Here is a 20,589-nt window from a genome sequence, read left to right on the forward strand (position 1 = left end):
CATACAACACACACAAACACACATACAACACACACACAAACACACACAACACACATAACACACACACAGCATACTCATACACACAACACATATACACATACAACACACACATACACACACAATACACACATATATACACAACACATACAACATATATATACAACACACAACACAATACTTAGCTGAGACTAAATATTTTTTAAGGAAAAGGAAACAGTGGGGGTGGGGAGATAGGAGATAAACTCAGACATCCTAGAAAAGAAAAGAAGGAAACGTTAGCTATCTCTGAGGTAGCCCTTAAGATGGCGAGTGGAATGGCTGCAACCCTGAGGGAACAGACAGCTAAGCATGGCCGGAATCTGTTGTGTTTAAGGAAATGAGAAAGCATGAGTAAAGATTACCACAGAGTTCTAGCAAGGGGCTAAACTGAGTGCACGCACCAAGTCCAGATCTCTCCATCCCCACCTGCACTGGAACAGAGACTGTCTCAGAAGATGGACAGGAAGAGAACGGAAGGAAAGAATGCTTTCGGAAGCTGGAAACCCGAAGGCTGAGCAGTAAACAACTGAGCGTTCCCTCAATACAGCCGATCTAAGCCAACTTGGGGGCACGTGAACCCGTACATTTACACTGCTGATTTGCAGAGGTCAGGGGGTCGGTGCTGGTAAGAACATTTGGAGGTAGAAGGGAACAGACTGGTGAGGGAGGGAAGAGCCAGAGTTTAAGACTTGGCTAAAATTCACTGCAGCAAGGGCATGGTGGCACACGGCTGTCATCACCACGATTGGGAGCTGGGCGAGAAGAGGAGGAACTGAGAGCCAGCATCAGCCCACAGCAAGCGTGAGGCTAGCCTGGCCTAACTAGACACTATCTCAAAGAACAAAGCATCCCCATCCTGGCAGACGCTTGGCCCTTGATCCTCTCAAAATGTTAAAACGGGCTTTCTAGAGTGAGAGGACACAGTTGAGACACAGGGAAAATACAGGGATCAAATGAACAGTAGGGTTCTGCATGCAGGCTCCAGCTGGCCACCCTCAGAGCCCCTGGGGAGCTGAGAGCTAGGTCTCACTCCATTGACAGCAAAGAGATTAGAAGGGTCATTCCTGGGGAATCGCTGTAGCCTAAGGATGACCTCATCGCTAACAAGAGGCTTCCTCTCTGTCTGCCCATCCAGGGGGCCAGCAACCCCCACCCCCCATGTCCCCACTCTCAAGCAGACAAAGATAAAGCGAAAATATGTAGGGATTTAAAAACTAACCTTTTTCAGAATTAAAAAAAAAAAAAAAGAGTCAACTCATCAAGTAACCAACAAATATTAATTAAAATACATACGCATTCCAACGAATGAAGAGTGTAAAATATTTTCGAAACACTGGGATCACAGAGCTGACCACAAAAGCTTTTAGAGGAGAAAAGAGAATTACTCAAAGGATCAGATGCCAAGGACTGAGTCTCTCAACAGCAATGCTGGGAAGGAGGAGATTAAGAGTTTAGCAGAAGAACATCTCCAAAATACAGGGGGTGGGGGTGGGGGCAGTGTGAGCCCAGCAAAGGCACCAATTAAAAGGACGGGGAGACAGTGAACGGTTCTGACTAACCTTTCCCAGGAAGCTTCCCGGGGTGGGGATCCACTGCTGTGGCTTAGATATGAAATATCCCTCAAAAGCCTGGCCTCCAAAATAATGACACAGGTTGGGCTTTAGGTCCCCCAATCAATAGTTTAATCCATTGATGGATTCAGACTTGAATGGGCCACTGAGAGGTGGCAGGAAGTAAGAGGCAGGGCCTGACAGGAAGAAGTGGAACTTGGGGGGAGGACCTCTGAAGTCTCCCTTGCCCCTCCCCCCTTCCATACCCCCCTCCCCCCACCCTCTCTCCTTCACCTTTGCCTCAGCCTCTCTCTCATCCTTCCCCTTCCTTTCTCCTCCCCTTCTCCCTCCCTTCTCCTTACCAGATGTCAAGAGATGAACACGATGGTCTTATACCACAAAGCTTCACCCTTACCTCAGGCCCAAAACGCAGGACCCAGACATTGTAGCTTAAAACATCCAGGGAGTTAGTGCGGAGGGAGGAGTCAGGTGCCAGGGCGAAGTTCTAGTCACCCTTACCTCAGGCCCAAAACGCAGGACCCAGACATTGTAGCTTAAAACCTCCAGGGAGTTAGTGGGGAGGGAGGAGTCAGGTGCCAGGGCGAAGTTCTAGTACTTGCTAAAGTACAATAGAAATACCTGAGCTAAGGGGAACTGACTGATAGGAAATTCAGCACAGCCCAAGTCTTTCTGAAGCACATATACCCCATGGCTCAAATGTAAGTTCTTTAGAGTCAAGGTCTAGCTCAGTAAGAGAGTCCTTACCTCCCAGGAGCAAGGCTCTGGGTTCAATCCCAGTGCCACCAGAATACCACCAAGTGTGTTGGTTCACACGTGTAATCCCAGCACTCAGAAGGACTGCAACAAGTTCAAGGCTAGCCTAAGCTACATAGTGACTTCCATGATGTCTTAGACTTCCCAGTGAAACTCTATCTCAAAAAAAAAATAAAATAAAATAAAATAAATAAAAATAAAAAATAAAAAAATAAACTAGTAACTCTCCAAAGTGAAGTATATTCCTTTGTAAGGATAATACAGTACAAATAAGTCTAGATTATTCCTATCTCTATCCTCTGTCAGCTCAATTATCAAAAAAATGGGAGGCACCCCTTAACATTCCACACCTAGAATCCAACTGCAGGACCTGAACAGCACTACAAAAAATGATCTTAAAAGTTAATTCTTAGCAACTTAGGTTTTCAGTAAGTCTGAAAAATTTAGCAAAGCAATATCCTGAGTGGAGGTATATTTGACTACAAAACAAAAACTCTCTCTTATTTTTTTCCTCCTATTAACATAAAGGCATTTGCATAGCTAAGATTTACGTGACTGGAGCAGGTTTCCAGACTGGGCGTGTTTGACCTTCCCTTTCTTTCTCCATGTTTACAACTACAAGAAAAAGACAAAGACTAAGGAAAAGGAAAAGGAAAAGGAAAAGGAAAAAAAGAGAAAGAGACAAAGACAAAAAGAAAAGGAAAAAGAAAAAGAACTATCAAGTTCCATCTCTGGCTGCAGAGATGGGGAAACCCGTCCGGTTCAGTACAACTGCCACACAGTTCAAAGAGATGGGGAAGACCAGCTCTGTTTAATACACTTGGCTGCGCAGTTAGAAACTTCTTTGTGAGAACTTCTTTCCAACCTCCACAACTTCACCTTAAAAACCAGAAGTTCATTTTCACTTTGGAAAGCCAAGTTGAAAGTAAACTGTGGCCTCCCAGAGTTTAACTCGTTCCCAGGGAACCCCTCACGGACATAAATTGTTAAGACACTGTCACTGGGGGAAACATTTCCAAGTCATGTTTGACAGGCAAAGCTACATGAGACTTGACAGGAATCCTTTCTAACAAGCTCGAGGTGATTTAAAAACACGCACGTTACCAAAGCTCCTTGGATTCTATAAACAGCTCAGCTCCTTTTACAAAGAATGTGCAGTGGGCGCCGCAGGGTTCTTCAACGCTTTGCGCCTCACGCTCTTGAGGCAAAAGCCCAGTGTAAATGCATGTCCATATAAAATGAATGAGCGTCCTCTTGTATTTTATGTGCAGCTGAAAGAACGTATAGATATTAAACCATAAGCCATCAGGTATGGTCTTCAAGATAAACTTTAAAAACATAAAAATAACCATTTTCAACAACAACAACAAATCCTAAATAGGCCTTTTTCCTTTCTAGGGTGGAATCTTCATTAGTTATCTCAAAACTGACATTCTCCTGTCTCAGCCTCCCATATGCTAAGATCATAGGAATGTACTACGACTGGCTTAAGAGAGCTGTTGCAACAGTAGTGCCTCATCTGCTTAAAGTCCCCAAGAAATACATTTCTAAAACTATATCGCATTTATTTATATATGCTTGTACATGCACACACAGTGTGTCTACACGCACAGTGTGACTGACTGTGGACTGGCCTATGAATGCCACGGTGTGCATGTAGGGGGAAGGGATCAGAGGACAAAACCCTGTTCTCTTCCTCATCCATGTGGGTCCTGGGGATCAAATTCAGGTCATCAGGCTTGGTGGTAGACACCTTTACCTTTACCTGCTGAGCCATCTCCCAGCCCCAGAAAGCCACCGAGTCACTGCCTTAGCTGTAAGCTTACCCCATCCACACTGAAGCTGTAGTTGCTGGTGGCCAACTCACCTTCCAGCCCTGCCCTGGATTCAGCTGAGCACAAGACTTAAGTTCTCAATGTTATACACTCAAGCTCCTTGGATATGATCCTACCCTGCTTCCAGAGACTGATACCCACACTATATCATTATATCATAAGACACGCCCTCCTCCACACACATACACCCTAATACATCCCTACCAACCTCTAAAATTGAACCTGAAAGCCTGATCCAAATGAGCCATATTAAATATAGATCACACCACTCGGGGGTGGGGATACCATCTTGAATCACTGCCTATCATTCTCCCCACCAGAAAAGCTTATTTTAACAATTCTTATTTTATTTTACATATTTAGGCATTTTGCCTGAATGTATGTCTGCGCATCCTGTTTGTGAAGTGCCTACCGAGAGCAGAACAGGGGATACGACGGGACTAGAATTACAGATGGTTGTGAGCTGCCATGTGGGTGCTGAGAATCTGACCAGGGTCCTCTGGAAGAACAGCCAGTGCTCTTAACTGTGAGCCATCCTGAGGCCTCTCTGATGCAAATTCAAACATGGTGACTTGGCTCCTAGTCAAAGTTGAATAGGCTTGGGTGAAGAGAGTAAGGCAGGGCTGTCCTGGGTCTGGGCATGTTTTAGAACATGATATCATAGTTTGCATCTTTGGGGGAGAAAGGCATAGTTTCTCTGTGTAGCCCTGGCTGTCCTGGAACTCACTCTGTAGACCAGGCTGGCCTCAAACTCAAGAGACTTGCCCGCCTCTGCCTAGGATTAAAGGTATGCGCCACCACCCAGCCATAGTTTGGGTCTAGAATGTCTCTGGAAAGATATCTGTGTGGAAGACTCAGTCCACCCTCCTGGTGCTTTCTGAAAGGTGGTGGAATCAACAGGTGTTCGGGTTACTGAAGTATATGCTTGTGTGGTATGTGTGTGTATGTGTACACACATATATACATACAAGTGGAAACCAGAGGTTTACATCAGGTGTCTTCCTCAAGTTGCTCTCGGCCTTATTTTTAGAGACAGGGTCTCCCACTGAACCTGGCCCTCACTGGTTTGGCCAGCTTGCCAGAGAGTTCCAGGGACCCCTCCTGGAACCTTGCCTCCCCAGTGCTGCGATTACAGATGTGTCGCCTCACCCAGCTCTGAGGAGGGTGCTAGGATCTAATCTCACGATTTCATGCCCACAGAGCAAACACTTCCCTGACTGACTGATCCCCCCCAGCCGTGAAGACACGAGACAGCTTGTGAAGAGCATGTTTTATCCCAGATGCTTCCCGTCTCTCGTCTATTCCCGGCCACTGTAAGGTAAGCAGCTGTATACCATCATGTATCCTCTGCTCATCGCTCTTGGGGTCATCACAGGACCCAAGAGGTGGGGCTGTGTGATGCTGGGCTGAGACCTCTGAAATCCAAGGCCGGAGTAAACCTGCCTCCATCGTTTTTTTTTGCTTCCTTAGGGATTTTTTGTCATAAATGATGGCAAACTAATACTCATGGTTTACACAGGGAAACATAAACCCAAAGCAGCTTACAATTTAGTGTTGTCACTTAACAGGTTTCTAAATTACACATTTTCTGCATACAATAAACTCAACATGCTGGAACTCTTAACTTAGACCTCCTCCTCCTCAACTTGGTTTTAGCTCATCTCAGCCTGAGAAGAGGGAAAAGGCTAACATAAAACTAAACTCCTATCAGAGATACCATCGAAGTACCATGCGGAGAACACGCTGAATATCTTAAGCTAAGATCCTCTATCCTCACAACTAAACTGCCATGTTATCTTAAAAAGTCCTCAAACCCCAAAACAGTATCAATCTTATCACATCAGGTCTCTAGAAAATTCAACTAGGCAGAACTCAAATCCTGTATCATTAAAATACATCCAAGCATAAGCCCAACCCTTCATTCTAGTACCTTCGCTTATTTAAAGTTAGATTTGTTTAGTTGGTTTGCTTTGTCCAAGACAAAGTCCCTCTATGTACCACTCCTGGCTGTCCTAGAACTCACTCTGACACTAGTCTTGAACTCACAGAGATTCAGCTGCTTCTGCCTCCCCAGTGCTGGGTTTAAAGGTATGCATCATGTCCATGTCCAGCTAAATTTACATATTTAAATCCCCTGGGAAAAGGAAAAGGAAAAGAAAAAAAGAAAACTACTAGAACAACAAGTAAGGACCAGAACAAAGTAATAGGTGATATTTATTACTCATTGACATTCTTATTGTTTAAGCCAGGTACCCCTATAGGCACATAGTGTACCCAAAGCAGTGGTCTACAGTATCGGTGGGTGCACTGACTGTATTACAGAGGAGAAAACTCAGCACACAGACACTGAGTCACTTACTCAGGATCACCAGCTAATGAATCTCATTTCTTTCTTTAATTGGATGTTTTCTTTAAATTTCAAATTGTTATCTCCTTTCCCAGTTTCCCCACCTCCCAGAAACCCACTATCCCATTCCCCCCATCCCTACTTCTATGAGGGTGTTCCTCCACCCCCCCCCCAACACCACCCCCATCCACCTCCCAGCCCTCGATTCCCCTACACTGGGGCATCTATCGAGCTTTATAAAACCAAGGATCTCTCCTCCCACTGATGCCTGACAAGGCCGTCCTCTGCTACATATGCAGCTGGAGCCTTGTGTACTCCTTGGTTGATGGCTTAGTCCCTGGGAGTTCTGGGAGACCTGCTTGGTTGATGTTGTTCTTCCTATAGGGTTGCAAACCCCTTCAGCTCCTTCAGTCCTTTCTCTAACTCCTCCATTGGGGTCCCCATGCTCAGTCCAAGGGTTGGCTGTGAGCATCCGCCTCTGTATTTGTAAGGGTCTGGCAGGGCCTCTCAGGAGACAGCTTTATCAGGATCCTTTCAGCAAGCCTTTCTTAGCATCCACAATAGTGTCAGGGTATGGTGACTGTATCTGGGATGAATCCCTAGGTGGGACAGTCTCTGGATGGCCTTTCAGTCTGCTCTATACTGTCTCTATATTTTCTCCTGTGAGTATTTTGTTCCCCCTTCTAAGAAGGACCGAAGCACCCACACTCTGGTCTTCCTTCTGCTTGAGCTTCATGTGGTCTGTGAATTGTATCTTGGGTATTCAGAGTTTTCAGCTAATATCCACTTATCAGTAAGTGCATACCATGTGTGGTCTTTAGTGGTTGGGTTATGTCACTCAGGATATTTTCTAGTTCCATCCATTTGCCTAAGAATTTCACGAAGTCATTGATTTAATAGCTGATTAGTACTCCATTGTGTAAATGTACTACATTTTCAGTATCCATTCTTCTGTTGAGGAACATCTGAGTTCTTTCTAGCTTCTGGCTATTATAAATAAGGCTGCTATGAAGATAGTGGGACATGTGTCCTTGTTATATATTGGAGCATCTTTTGCATATATGCTTATAGCTGGGTCCTCAGGTAATACTATGTCCAATTTTCTGAAGAACTACCACACTGATTTCTGGAGTGGTTTTACGGTTGCAGTCCCACCAGCAGTGGAGGAGTGTTCCTCTTTCTCCACATCCTTGCCAGCACCTGCTATCACCTGAGTCTTTGATCTTAGCCATTCTGACTGGTGTGAGGTAGAATCTCAGGGTTGTTTTGATTTGCATTTCCCCGATGACTAAGGCTCCTCAGCCATTTGGTATTCCTCAGTTGGAAATTCTTTGTTTAGCCCGGTACCACATTTTTAATAGGGTTATTTGATTCTCTAGAGTCTAACTTCTTGAGTTCTTTGTATATATTGGATGAATCTCATTTCTTAACCACTGTTCTCCACTGGCTTTTGCCAACTCATTTTATTTCTCTGTTAAGATCCCCAAATTGCAGTGAGTTGTACCATACTAAGCAAAAACATACAGATCAATAACATAAACAAGAATAAATTTAAAAGTTGATTTATAGTGGGTTAAGGTAAAACTATAAGCAATAAAGTACCACACTAATTCACACTTACAGAATTGTCTCCTGTTTATTCATATCCGGCTCATCCATATGTAAAAACCCCACTCACCTCTCTTACTTTTTCCTAGCTACACTAGAATGTACAATCTCGAGCTAACATCTCAAAATGAAGCCGTATATAATCAGTATTCAAAAAAAGTGACCCTCCCTCCTAGGATTTCAGTCCAAAAGCTCATCCCTGCCTTGTGGTTATGCTGAATCACCTCCGTAACTCCCTAGACACTGTTTGAAGTCCCTGGGAAAAGAGAAATTATCCTCGATCCCAGACTAAAGAGCCCAGGGGCCAGGTTACTAATGCCCAAATATACTAGCTGCACCTCCTACTGTCCAGAAAGACTCCCGATGTTCCTTCTCAAGCCCATATCCTGCTCACCATTAAAAAACAGCTAGGAATTAAGATCTTGAAGATGATTCAACGCTCTGGCAGTAGGGCCGGTTGGCGTCCATCTACATCCACAGCTGGTGGTTTCCAAACACTAGGGTGATGCTCTCACATCACCTGTGTGGCTATGGACAGAAAGTAAGCCTGCAGGGTCCAGACCAGAGATTCAGGGTTAGTGTATCAGGGGTAGGTGGGGTCTAGTAGACCACCAGCAGATAATGATATCACTGGTTCTAGGGCCACCGTTGGGATCAGCTGGTTCAAGGGAATGGCTATCAGTCACAAGTCTCTTAATTGGTGCCACCGCCAAGCAACATGGAGTTGAAAGTCTTTTTTTACCAGTAAATGAAGCAGAGAGTTGTTAAGATTATAGCTCTGCTACTGTCAGGAGGCCAGCTGCCCAGCATTGCATTCAGAGTTTCCCCGGCAGCCTGCTGGCGTGCAATGCAGCGGGATGGTACAATGTTTTCTTGGGCTTGCTTCACCAATGTCTTTCATTCTGAATCTATTAAGAAACATGCTGGCACCAAGCGGTGGTGGTGCATGCCTTTAATCCCAGCACTTGGGAGGCAGAGGCAGGTGGATTTCTGAGTTCGAGGCCAGCCTGGTCTACAGAATGAATTCCAGGACAGCCAGGGCTACACAGAGAAACCCTGTCTCGACAAACAAACAAACAAAACAAACAAACAAAAAAAAAAGAGAGAGAAATATGCTGGCATATTTTGGTGTTCCTGTAAACCAGCTTTATATATAGGATTTGCTGATTTGTCAAAATAAAGACTATGGGTCAGATAGGCAGAGCATTGTTCGTATTATTGGGAAAATGCTTCCTTTAGAGCCTTGCCGAAGACCTTGCTTTTGAGTTGATCCCACCCGTGAATCTGATGATGATGAATTTATGGTTCAATCTTTTGCTGATGTTTGTGTGTGGCAAATGAAGCGGCAGCCAGTTGTCTCAGATTTCGACATAGCATACGGAAAAAGAAGGCAGAAGGGAAAACTGTTCCTTTTCATCCTTCAAAATTAAGTTGGCATTGGCTGTCACCTGCTCTAAGACAGAACAAAACAGAGACAGATGATCTGCCTGTGAGTGAAGCTGTAATTAAAAAGACAGCCGCCCTTGAAGATGAGCTGACTCTTCTCTGGTCTCAGATTGCTGCGACTGTGGCAGTGCAGGACCTGAGAGAGAGCAGAGAGACTGGCTTTATCAACTTCAGTGATGGACCCAGCTTGGAGCAAGAGCTCAGAAGAGGAAAAGACAGTGTTCAGAATGGGATCTGATGTCTTTAATAGCTAAGGCACTGAGGCAGAAGTTTGCATTTCAATATGATTCCTTTGACAAAGAAAATAGGTCTTAGGAGTGTTTCTCGGTTTTCTAGTCCTGAAACTTCAAGGTTTTGACATCACGTTTCTTCAACAGAAAGTCTAAGAGAAGGACTGATAATACAAATGCAGGGTATTATCCAGGGTATCAGAAGCAAGAGCTGTGCTCACACTGGGAAGGACAGATCCAGACGTGTGGTGTCCTTCCCTGCCTGTCAGAGAATTACCACGTCTGTCAGGGTGATCAAGCTGTACTCTGGGACCTGTCTCCACCCAGCCTGAGGAAGACACTTGAGAATGCTGTCCCTGCTTTTGGAAGATGTGGCATTTAACTGGCTACTGAAGAGAGTTGGCTATATAGATTCCCCACTTTCTATGACTGCTACTGAAAATGAAATACATAGTTCAGTGAGTTTCCTAAAATTATGGCTTCCTACTGAGGCTCCTTTCAGTCTGGTGAGTTGATGTGATACGGTTTATTTGGCCTTCAACAACATAGATTTTTAATAAGCATAAGATGTTTTTTTTTTTCATTAAGAATAGTCACCGTTAAAAAAAAAAAAGATAGTCACAGATTTAGTCATATAGGGTTGAACTTTCTAAAACTTCCTGAGGTAATAAATTATTTGACTGCAAAGTACTGCAAGTAGAAGGAGACCCTTGATAAATCTCATGCACACTGGCTTTGTACACACAGGCTGCTGGCGTGTTCCCTTTGTTTGTAATTACATTTGCACCTTATTTTTTGTTTGTTTTTGGAAGCAGATTTTATAATAAGTTGATCTTAAAAAAGAAAGAAAGAAAGACTATAGCTCAGTTAGTGAGAGCTCTTCTAAGCATTCGAGAGGCCCTGGGTTTGATGCCCTGCCCTGGGCATGGTGGAATCCACCTGCAATCCAGCCCTCCAGAGGGAGAGTTAGGAGGACCAGAAGCTCAAGACTATCATGGTTCTTTGAGCTTAGCCTGGGCTACAGGTGACACTATCTCAAAAAAACAGAACAGAGGAGCAGACAGGGGTGGGGACACTAGAGAGCTAACTTTATCAATGTTTCTGGTCCTCCACTCACACTGACAAGTAAAACTAAGCAGTCACAGGGTCAGATCATCTGAATGTAGTAAGTCTGGAGAGAGAAAAGAGAGGAGAGTTTTTTAACCTCAGCATATCACTTAACCAAAAACAAGCCTGAAATTGAATTTGTTCATGTGACTCCTGTCTTCTGACCCTGACCATGAATGCCTGGCAGAGGAAAAGAGGCCAGAAAGACGGGAAGCGCTAACAAAGACTCCGTGTTTAGAGGCTAAACTGTCTTCCAGGGCAGCGCAAAGAACCAGACAAACTCGGTTCCCTCTCTGTAGAGTCACAGCAGCGTGGTCAGTGGGTGACTGATTTGTCCCTGGGGGCCATGTGCTATTGGGCAAGCGGCACAATAAAGATTCGAAGCAGAATACAAAATACTTGCAAAGCCCTGGCTAAGCTCAGATGCTTTTCAGTACCATGGGGAACTGAAAAGTGGAAAAAGCGAACAGAAGCTGGCCATGGCGGCAGGAGCCTGTGCTCCCAGCACTTGGGCGGCAGAGGCAGGAGGATCAAAACTTCAACCTCTGAAAGTTGTTTTGGAGGGAAATGGATAAGAACGGAACATGTTGAGAACTGTGCATAAGAACGGAACATGTTGAGAACTGTGCATAAGAACGGAACATGTTGAGAAGCGGAGTCAGTGTCACAGATACCAGTGGACACATGCATACAAGAAAGAAACAAAGGAGAGAGAGAGAGAGAGAGAGAGAGAGAGAGAGAGAGAGAGAGAGAGAAGAAGAAGAAGAAGAAGAAGAAGAAGAAGGAGGAGGAGGAAGAGGAGGAGGAGGAGGAGGAGGAGGAGGAGGAGAGGGGGGTTGAGGGAGGGGGAGGGGTTCTCCAGATAAACGGAGTAACCTGTGAACAAATTTACATTTCTGTGGCACCATTACCTCATCCCTAAAAGGCCTTCTTATGAAATGTTAGGAAAGCTAAATGAAACAAACATGCAATAGATAGGCTATCAATATTAGGTATAGATGCTGCCTTACAAACATTAATATACGTTAATTATTAAATACAATAATTTATTATAATTGGGCTTTGCAGTTTATAAATAGCATGTTCAGAGTATATAATAAGTACTAATGGGGCGCACAGACATCGCTCCCAAACCCGTTTACAAGGCCCGTTTACAAGGCTTCATTCTGTTGCCTTTACCATTGGCTCCGGTCTCTGGATCCCTCTGTACCCTGATTTCTCAGTTAAGCTCTCCCACATTTAAGAGATCTAAGGTTATCAAGAGAACAAGAACCAAAGCTGCAGACAGGAGAGAGTTGACAGCCCCTGTTTTAAAACTCCTCTTGATGTAATAAACATGTAAAAATCCTCTAAATGTAAATAAACACACGCATATGTTGCCAAAGGAGGCCCCCACCTAGGCAAGCAACTGGAGACAGATGTGTAATGGCCGCGCTGGGAAAAGGAGAAGGGGGGTGGTTGTTTGCTTCTTTCCCTCTTGTCCTTCTGTCGCTGTTGGCTTTGGTTTTGCCCCGGTGCCTTACACAAGTTTGGCAAGCGATCTCTCCCACTCAGGGATACCCCGGCTTAACTTAATCTCCTTTGTAAGGAAAAACAGAAAGAAGAATTGACATCGGTACCTGTTGGTCTGACAGGCATATTCCTCCGCTAGACCCATACAGAAGGAACCATCTCCACCAGGGGATCTGCTGTAAGACACAGTACTGTTCTCAGTGAGTGATCCTACATCGAAAACACGGTTGGCTTTCCAGAACACAGGAATAAATTCTGAGTCTCAGCAACATGTCTACTGATGGTTTTCCAGTACATCCCCTCCTAGGACCTCTATCGTGAGTGCAATTCAGTTGTTCAGAAGAACTATTTAACTACACAAAGCAGGCCTTGTAAGTCCAAGTGACTGGAGTCCACGCTCCGCGCTCATGTCTTAACTGGCCACTTCTGTACAAAACCGTCACAGACTTCTGATCTCAGGTTTGATCTCAGGTTCATAACTGAGGGCCATGCCAAGACATCCCTTTCCCCCTTAGGGACCACACACACCGGTATAGTATAGAACAGAGTTTATTCAGGGCATGGGGGAATGCGGTTAAGAGGTTAGTAGAGGCAGAGAAAGGCAGAGGGGGGGAGGAGAGGAGAGAAGTAGAGGGCGGCCATGACCATGTGGAGAGAGGGGGGGAAGGAAAGGGGAGAGAGGGGGGAGCCCAAGAGGGCAAGAGAGAAGCAAGCAGGAAACATAGGGAGTGAGAGAGAGGGGGGGAGGGGCAAACAGCCCCTTTTATAGTGGGCCAGGCCTACCTGTCTGTTTGCCAGGTAACTGTGGGCGTGGAGTCCAGACAGAATACCAAAATACAAAACACCGATCTGGAATTCACATATACGATTTACAAGCAGTTCATTTTTAGAAACCAACTAGAAGGCATACTGACCAGTGAAGGTGATTCTTTGCTTCTACAGAGCGAGAAAGAAGAGCAAGAAGGCAACTCCTAAAATCCTGTGCTTGGAAAGTGGAGGGGAGACGCACTAGCACTTTGCTGTGAGTGTGAGGAAAATCTTTCATGACAGAAGAAGTCATGAAGGTGAAGCTCCCACAGAGGGCTGGAGGAACGCGGAGGAAGAGGGGACGTTTCACCCAGTGCCCTTTGAAGGGCATTGGCTGGGCACGCAACAAACCTTAGCCATCGTGCGGGGGGTAGTGAATGCAGCCCGGTGCTCACTGGGAGTGCACCAGCTGAGTAGTGAATGGGCCCGGTGCTCACTGGGAGTCCACCAGCTGAATTGCTAGTGCAGCTGGGATAGCCTGTGGAATACTGACTGCTTTCCTCATCTGTGCACAGTCCCGGCAGCCAGATCATCAGCTGGGAGCATCAGCGGGGAACTGCAAAAGGAACACTCAACAGCGTAATTCTCAGTGTAATCAGGCATAATCCGATTACGCATACCAGAGCCTACCTAATTCAATTTCCTTTGCTTTCTCTCCGTCTCTGCACAAGGAGCATTTTTATCAGATACCTAACACGGTCAGATAGAAAAGTGCTAAACTCCTCACTTCGCAAGCCTTCGTAGGCTGCTGTTTGGCTTTTGACCCCAGGACAAGGGGTCTGAGGTGCATATTGTACATATTGAAGCAGGCCCAGCATCCCTCAGTCCCTACCTTGAATACCCTGTCCCCAACCATGAACCTTCCAGCCCAGGTGCCGAGCTGCCCTTCCCCCAAAGGCTCTTCCTTATATAATCCAGTCATTTTGCACACTTGATAGGGCTCCCTCTCCCACCTCCCCCTGGCTAGTGCCTTTTCTGCATCTTTCTCCCCCAACGACCCCTTCTCTCTCCCCATGTTGACTCCCCTGGCCCTCGGTCTTTAAGACCAGTGAATGCACCCAAGAGCAGCTTCCCAATAAACCCGCATCCATGGAAGAAAATAACTTATCACTGATAACACACCGACAGGAGGTATAATAACCATCAGGGGAGGTATAATAACAGATTTCCCCGTGGGAATGATGTAAAACAGTTCTGCCCTTGTGGGGGTGGGGGATGTGCTTTCTATGTCCATGAAAGAAAGCAAGAGTAAATGACAAAAGGCAATGATAACAAAATCACCACTCCTGGGGGGGGGGGGGGGGGGAGGTGTCTCATGCCAGAGTTTCTATTAGGAGAAATTGTGTGGGTGCGTTTATTATGTTTTAGAAAAGTTGTCCAATAGTCCAGAATGTCCCTGAACTCCTGACCCTCTGGCTCCAACTCCCAGATTCAGTGATTACAGGTATGTGCTTCTGACTGTTTTAAAAACATAATTTCTAGAAGATATACTATAAATATTGAAAGCAGTAACTTCATATACGGGGGAATGCCACCCTTCCACAAACCTACAGACAGATCTTTTAAGGTAGAGGTCCCCTAAAGATGGCCACTTCTAATTCAGATCTTCAAGAAATGGCTAAGGCTGGCTGGCACTTGGAGAGAAGACTGCATTGCTTAGCCAGATCCCAGCTCAGAAGCAGACAACAAAAGGGTTACTGTGTGATTCTCTTTGGAATCCAGAAAGCAGCAACAGCTCTAGCCAAGCAATGCCCTCCGTGAATGGGGAACCACTCCACCACCTGGGCAGATTCCTAATACACAATAGCCTGGTATTTCCAAAACTCGGTTTATCACAACCACCTGGGGGCCTGGTTGGCCCAGGCTCTTCCTGGCCTCAGCCCAGCCTCTGATTCAGAATCTCCAGGGGCGGGGTCTGAGACTCTGTTTTTGAACCGAGCCCGGGTGATGGCTCATGACTCAGAATGTGTGGGAAACAAGGAGATGAATGAAATGGTCTTAGGGTTCCAAAAGGCCCAGAGGAGCTGAGTGCGGAGCAGTCAGTGCTGAGCGGATCCAGGGCATGGTGCTGGAACGGAAGGCTGTGGACTGCAGTCTGGAGAAACCTAGGCGGTGAGGCTTTGCGGGGGTGGGGGGCAGGGGTGGGTGTGGGGGTGGGGGGCCGGCTCTTCCACAGCTAGGAAGCTCAGTGGGAGCCGAGTTGGCTTCCCAGTTCCCACAATAGGAGGAAATGAGAGGAGAAAGGGCCTGAGAACGAAAAAGGACATCTACAGGAGAGTCCCAGGAGAAGGGTTGGCAGTCCCAGCCCCCCAGGCTCAACCGTGTGGAAGACAGAGAGAAAGCCCTTCCCCCATTCCTGACAGGAACTACAGATGCGTCCAGAAGCAGTGCAGGATGTTTTGCTTTCCAATCGCTCATGTTTTCACATTTCTCTCTCCCGCCACTTCTCCCCTGGACTTAGCTCTTCTCTTCCAGCCTTCTGGACCAACCGTCAGCGGGGACGGGGACATAATGTGCTGCTACCTCGGCTGTTCCTGTCATCAAGGCAAAAGCGGCAAATGTGGGATAGAAGGGTCAACTGTGTGCCCGAGGTCTCACTAAGAACCATGCATACTGGTCTCACATCTGCCATCTGCAAGTCGTTTACTGGAGCTGGGGGTGGGGGTGGGGGGGCCTCGGGAGAACTCAGTAGTAAAAGTAACTGCAACCCAAACCTGATGTATCTGCAACTGGAACTAGTGGTGGAAGGAAAGAACTGGCTCCTGCAGGCTGTACACACACACACACACACACACACACACACACACATCCCCCACACTCCTTTTTTTGAAGAGCCCAAAAGACAGGCACTTCCCATGTTGTTCAGAGTAGGTCGCCATACCTAGTCAGACTCTGTGATTTTTTTTTTTTTAACTTCAAGATAGATGACAGACTCCAGCCCTTTTCTCTTTTAGGCTGGGTCTTTTGTCGTCCATGCTGGCCTTTAGCCCTTTAAGTAGCCAATGAATTCCTCATCTTTCTGCGTCTACCTCAAGTGCTGCACTTACACCCTTCCACCACTACGCAGTGTGGGGCATGCTGCCCTGCAGATCTCTCTCCGCCCCCTTTCCCTCCCCTCTCTCTCCTCCTCTCTCTCCCCTTTCTACCCCCTCTCCCCTCCCTCTCTCTTCTCTATCCCCCCTCTCTTTACCTCTCCTCTCCTCTCCTCTCCTCTCCTCTCCTCTCCTCTCCTCTCCTCTTCTCTTCTCTCTCTCTCTCTCTCTCTCTCTCTCTCTCTCTCTCTCTCTCTCTCTCTCTCTCTCTCTCTCTCTGTTCCCTCCTCTGAAGGGAGGAGTGTCATCATTAGCAGCAGGCTCAGGTAGTATTGGAAAATGCAGCACGCAATGTTGGAGCAGGCTGGCCCGAGATGCACCCAGCCTGAGGGGGCTGGGTTTCCTCTGTCACGTGGGTTCAGCCTCGGGGCTTAGGCTGCGCGGCAGGCCCTCTCCAGGGACCTTCGTGTGGCTGTCCTCTTTTTCTTTCGCAAGCCCTTTAGCCTCTATTTCCTCCCATTGTGGGAACATGTCACCATTTCAGAAGCAAAGGGAATGAAGGCTGGGACCTCCGTGCCCTTTCCTTTGGGGTCCACTGAAAGACAAGCTCCAGCTCCACATTTTCCCAAAGCACTGCTGAGGTGAACACTGACAACTGTGGATGGCCAAGAGCCAGGGATGGCGGTGCACGCCTGAGATCCCAGCCCATGGGGAAAGGGGAACGGAGGCAGGAGGATCGGATCAAGAATTCTAAGCCAGCCTAAACTGCTTTAGACCCTGACAAGAAAGAAATGGGGTAGGGGGACAGAAATGAACAGATAAAGAGAGAGAACCATTGAAAGCAATACACAGAAGTAGCATGGTCCTCAGAAAACCTCTGCTCATTTGGAATTTCAATGTTTGCAGAATTCATCCATGGCAGAAAAGCCAAACTAACCTGAGCAGAAACAAAATTAAACAAGTAAGTTCTCAGGCCTCTAAGTTAGAGACAAGCCATCTTAATTTATACTTACAATTTGACATTTTTTTTGCCAGTGATGAAGTAGTTCAGTTGGTTTAGTATTAGTCTGTCGAGCACAAAGCCTTGGGTTCAATCCCAGGATCAATAAAGCAATGCATAACAGCACAAGCCTGAAATCCCAGCACTTGGGAGGCCTTATTATGTAACAAGGCTGGCTCAACATATGCAGCAATCCCCCTGACTCAACCTCTGAAGTGCTGGGGCTGCAATGCACACCACCATACCCAGCAAAGTTTGATTTCTCCTCTCTTCTCTTCTCTTCTCTTCTTTCTTTCTTTCTTTCTTTCTTTCTTTCTTTCTTTCTTTCTTTCTTTCTTTCTTTCTTTCTTTCTTTCTTTCTTTCTTTCTTTCTTTCTTTCTTTCTTTCTTTCTTTCTTTCTTTCTTTCTTTCTTTCTTTCTTTCTTTCTTTCTTTCTTTCTTTCTTTCTTTCTTTCTTTCTTTCTTTCTTTCTTTCTTTCTTTCTTTCTTTCTTTCTCTTTTGACTTTAAAGTCTGGAGAAATGACTGTTCTTCCAGAGGACTGGAGTTCCATTCCTAACACCCATGTCAGGCAGCTCACAACAATGTGTGTCTTAGTCAGGGTTTCTATTCCCTGTACAAACATCATGACCAAGAACCAAGTTGGGGAGGAAAGGGTTTGTTCAGTTTACACGTCCACATTGCTGTTGTTCATCACCAAAGGAAGTGAGGATTGAAACTCAAGCAGATCAGGAAGCAGGAGCTGATGCAGAGGCCATGGAGGGATGTTTCTTACTGGCTTGCTCAGCTTGCTCTCTTATAGAACCCAAGATTACCAGCCCAGAGATGGTACCACCCAAAATGGGCCCACCCACCCTTAATCACTAACTGAGAAAATGCCTTACAGCTAGATCTCATGGAAGCATTTCTTCAAGGGAGGCTCCTTCCTTTGTGATAACTCCAGCTTGTTTCAAGTTGACACACAAAACCAGCCAGTACAAATGACCCCTTGTTCAACTTGACACACAATCACATCACTATTAAGCCTCAACCTTTACTTTCTTATTCATCCCCAAGATCTAAATAATTTTAAAAGTCCCACAGTCATTGCAAATTCTTACATATTAAAATATCAATTCCTTTAAAATATCCAATCTCTTTTGAAATTCAAAGTCTTTTGCAATTCAAAGTCTCTTAACTGTGGGTTCTACTAAAATACTTTCTTACTTCAAAAGGGAAAAATATCAGGGCACAGTCACAATCAAAAGCAAAAGCAAACTCTAACTGGCCAATGTCTGGGATCCACTCACAATCTTCTGGATTCCTTCGAGGGCTTGGGTCACTTCTCCAGCTCTGCCCTTTGTAGCAAACACCTCATCTTCTAGACTCCAGCTGCCTGTACTCCACTGCTGCTGCTGTTCTTGGTGGTCATCACACAGTACTGGCATCTTCAAAACACTGCTGTCTTCTGCTGTAACTGGACAGCACTCAATAGCCTCTCATAGGTTCTTTTCGGGGTGCTAAACCTCAACTTCTCTTCATGACCCCTTCAGTCCTGGGCCTTCAACTGCCACTGAGGTTGCACCTTCACCAATGTCCTCTCCTGGCCTCTCACAGTGCCAAGCATCAGCTGCTACCCCTTCATGTTTCAGAACAAGTACCACCTGGGTGACTCTTACACATTACCAAGTCTGGCTGCCAACACAAGGTACAATGGTGCCTGCCTCTGGAACACAGCTTCTCTGTGCTCTCAGGAAACACTTCCCAGAAGATTTCACCTTAGTGATGCCGGCCTCGTCTTAATCTCTGCTAATTTCTTAGCTCCAGCTAACCAGCATCAATCATTCCAGTAATGCGAAGGTTTTGCTTTAGTAGCTCCCATATCTTGTTTGTCACAGCCGACTCTTTCAGCCCCAGCTAACCAAAAGCACAGAATCTTCACAATCAAAACAGCCCTGATAAGAGTCTACAGCCTTCCCTCTGAAATTTCACAAGCCAGGCCTCTATTGTTTACACTGTTCTCAACATCATCTTCCAAGCTCATATAGAACATCGCACAGAGCTCTTAACATCCCAGTGACTCTTCTAGCTCAAAGTTCCAAAGTCCTTCCATAGTCCTCCCCAAAACATGGTCAGGTTGTCACAGGAATACCCCACTATGATGGTACCAATTTGTCTTAGTCACCGTTTCTATTCCTGCACAAACATCTTGGCCAAGAAGCAAGTTTGGGGAGGAAAGGTTTATTCAGCTTACACTTCCACATAGCTGTTCATCACCAAAGGAAGTCAAGTCTGGAACTCAAGCAGGTCAGGAAGCAGGAGCTGATGCAGAGGCCATGGAGGGGTGTTCCTTACTGGCTTGCTTCCTCTGGCTTTGTCAGCTTACTTTCTTATAGAACCCAAGACCACCAGCCCAGGGATGGCCCCACCCACAAGGGGCCCTCCCCTCTTGATCACCAATTGAGAAACTGCCTTACAGCTTGGGTTTCATGGAGGCATTTCTTCAACTAAGGCTCTTTTCTCTGTGGTAACTCCAGCCTGTGTCAAGTTGACACACAAAGCCAGCCAGTAATTGTAACTCTATTTCCAGGGCATCTAAAGCCTTCTTATGGACTCTGCAGGTACCAACATATATGATATACACTCACAGACACACACCATACACATGAGTGAACATTAAAATAAACCTTTTTCCTGAAAGATTTTTAAATCTTTAAAAAGATTTAAAGATTTTTTTAAAGCAAAAGGAAGATAGTGCCTTACTTTTCTGCTTTACAACTTTCGTCCAAAATATTAAGGAACTCAAATATTTCCATTTTACTAAAAATTTTTTCAAGGAGCTGAGAGATGGTCAGTTCTTAGCTTTCGCATTGGGTGGCTCACAATCTCCTGTGATGTCGGCTTGGGTATCCGATCCCTCTAGTCTCCCTGCGTGATGCAATCACGTGTACCTCACGCATGCAGCAAGTTCATTCAAACACAGTTGTCTTTCCAAGATGACACCAGCCCATTTTACATCGGAGGAAAAAAAGCAGGAATGCACTGTGGGCAGAACACATGCAAACTTGAAACGCCTGCCCAATCTGTTGGGAAGTGACCAACCCCTCTGCATGGGAACATCCACACAGCCACATGTTAAGTAGTGAATAACTGGGAAGGTATTCCCGGAGCCTCTTCCTCAGACTGCAAATAAAAACTAATCAATAAAATGTTGATGGAAAAGGGATCTTTTTAGTCGTGAATACTTAATCCTTTAGCATAAAAATCTAAATTAAAAAAAAGATCTTCTTCTTCTTCTCTTCCTTTTCTTCTTCCTCTTCCTC

General features: G+C 45.7%; 1 protein-coding gene and 1 pseudogene across 2 annotated transcripts in view; one reads left to right on the top strand and one right to left on the bottom strand.

Annotated features, from left to right (window-relative positions):
• Nhsl1 (NHS like 1) overlaps positions 1–20,589 on the bottom strand; it is a 230,695-nt gene that overhangs the window by 202,642 nt on the left and 7,464 nt on the right. The gene's annotated exons all lie outside the window — the stretch shown is intronic.
• Positions 9,011–9,837, top strand: LOC127674193 (mitochondrial fission regulator 2-like; annotated as a pseudogene).

This window comes from Apodemus sylvaticus, chromosome 23 (assembly GCF_947179515.1).
Source record: "Apodemus sylvaticus chromosome 23, mApoSyl1.1, whole genome shotgun sequence".
NCBI lineage: Eukaryota > Metazoa > Chordata > Mammalia > Rodentia > Muridae > Apodemus > Apodemus sylvaticus.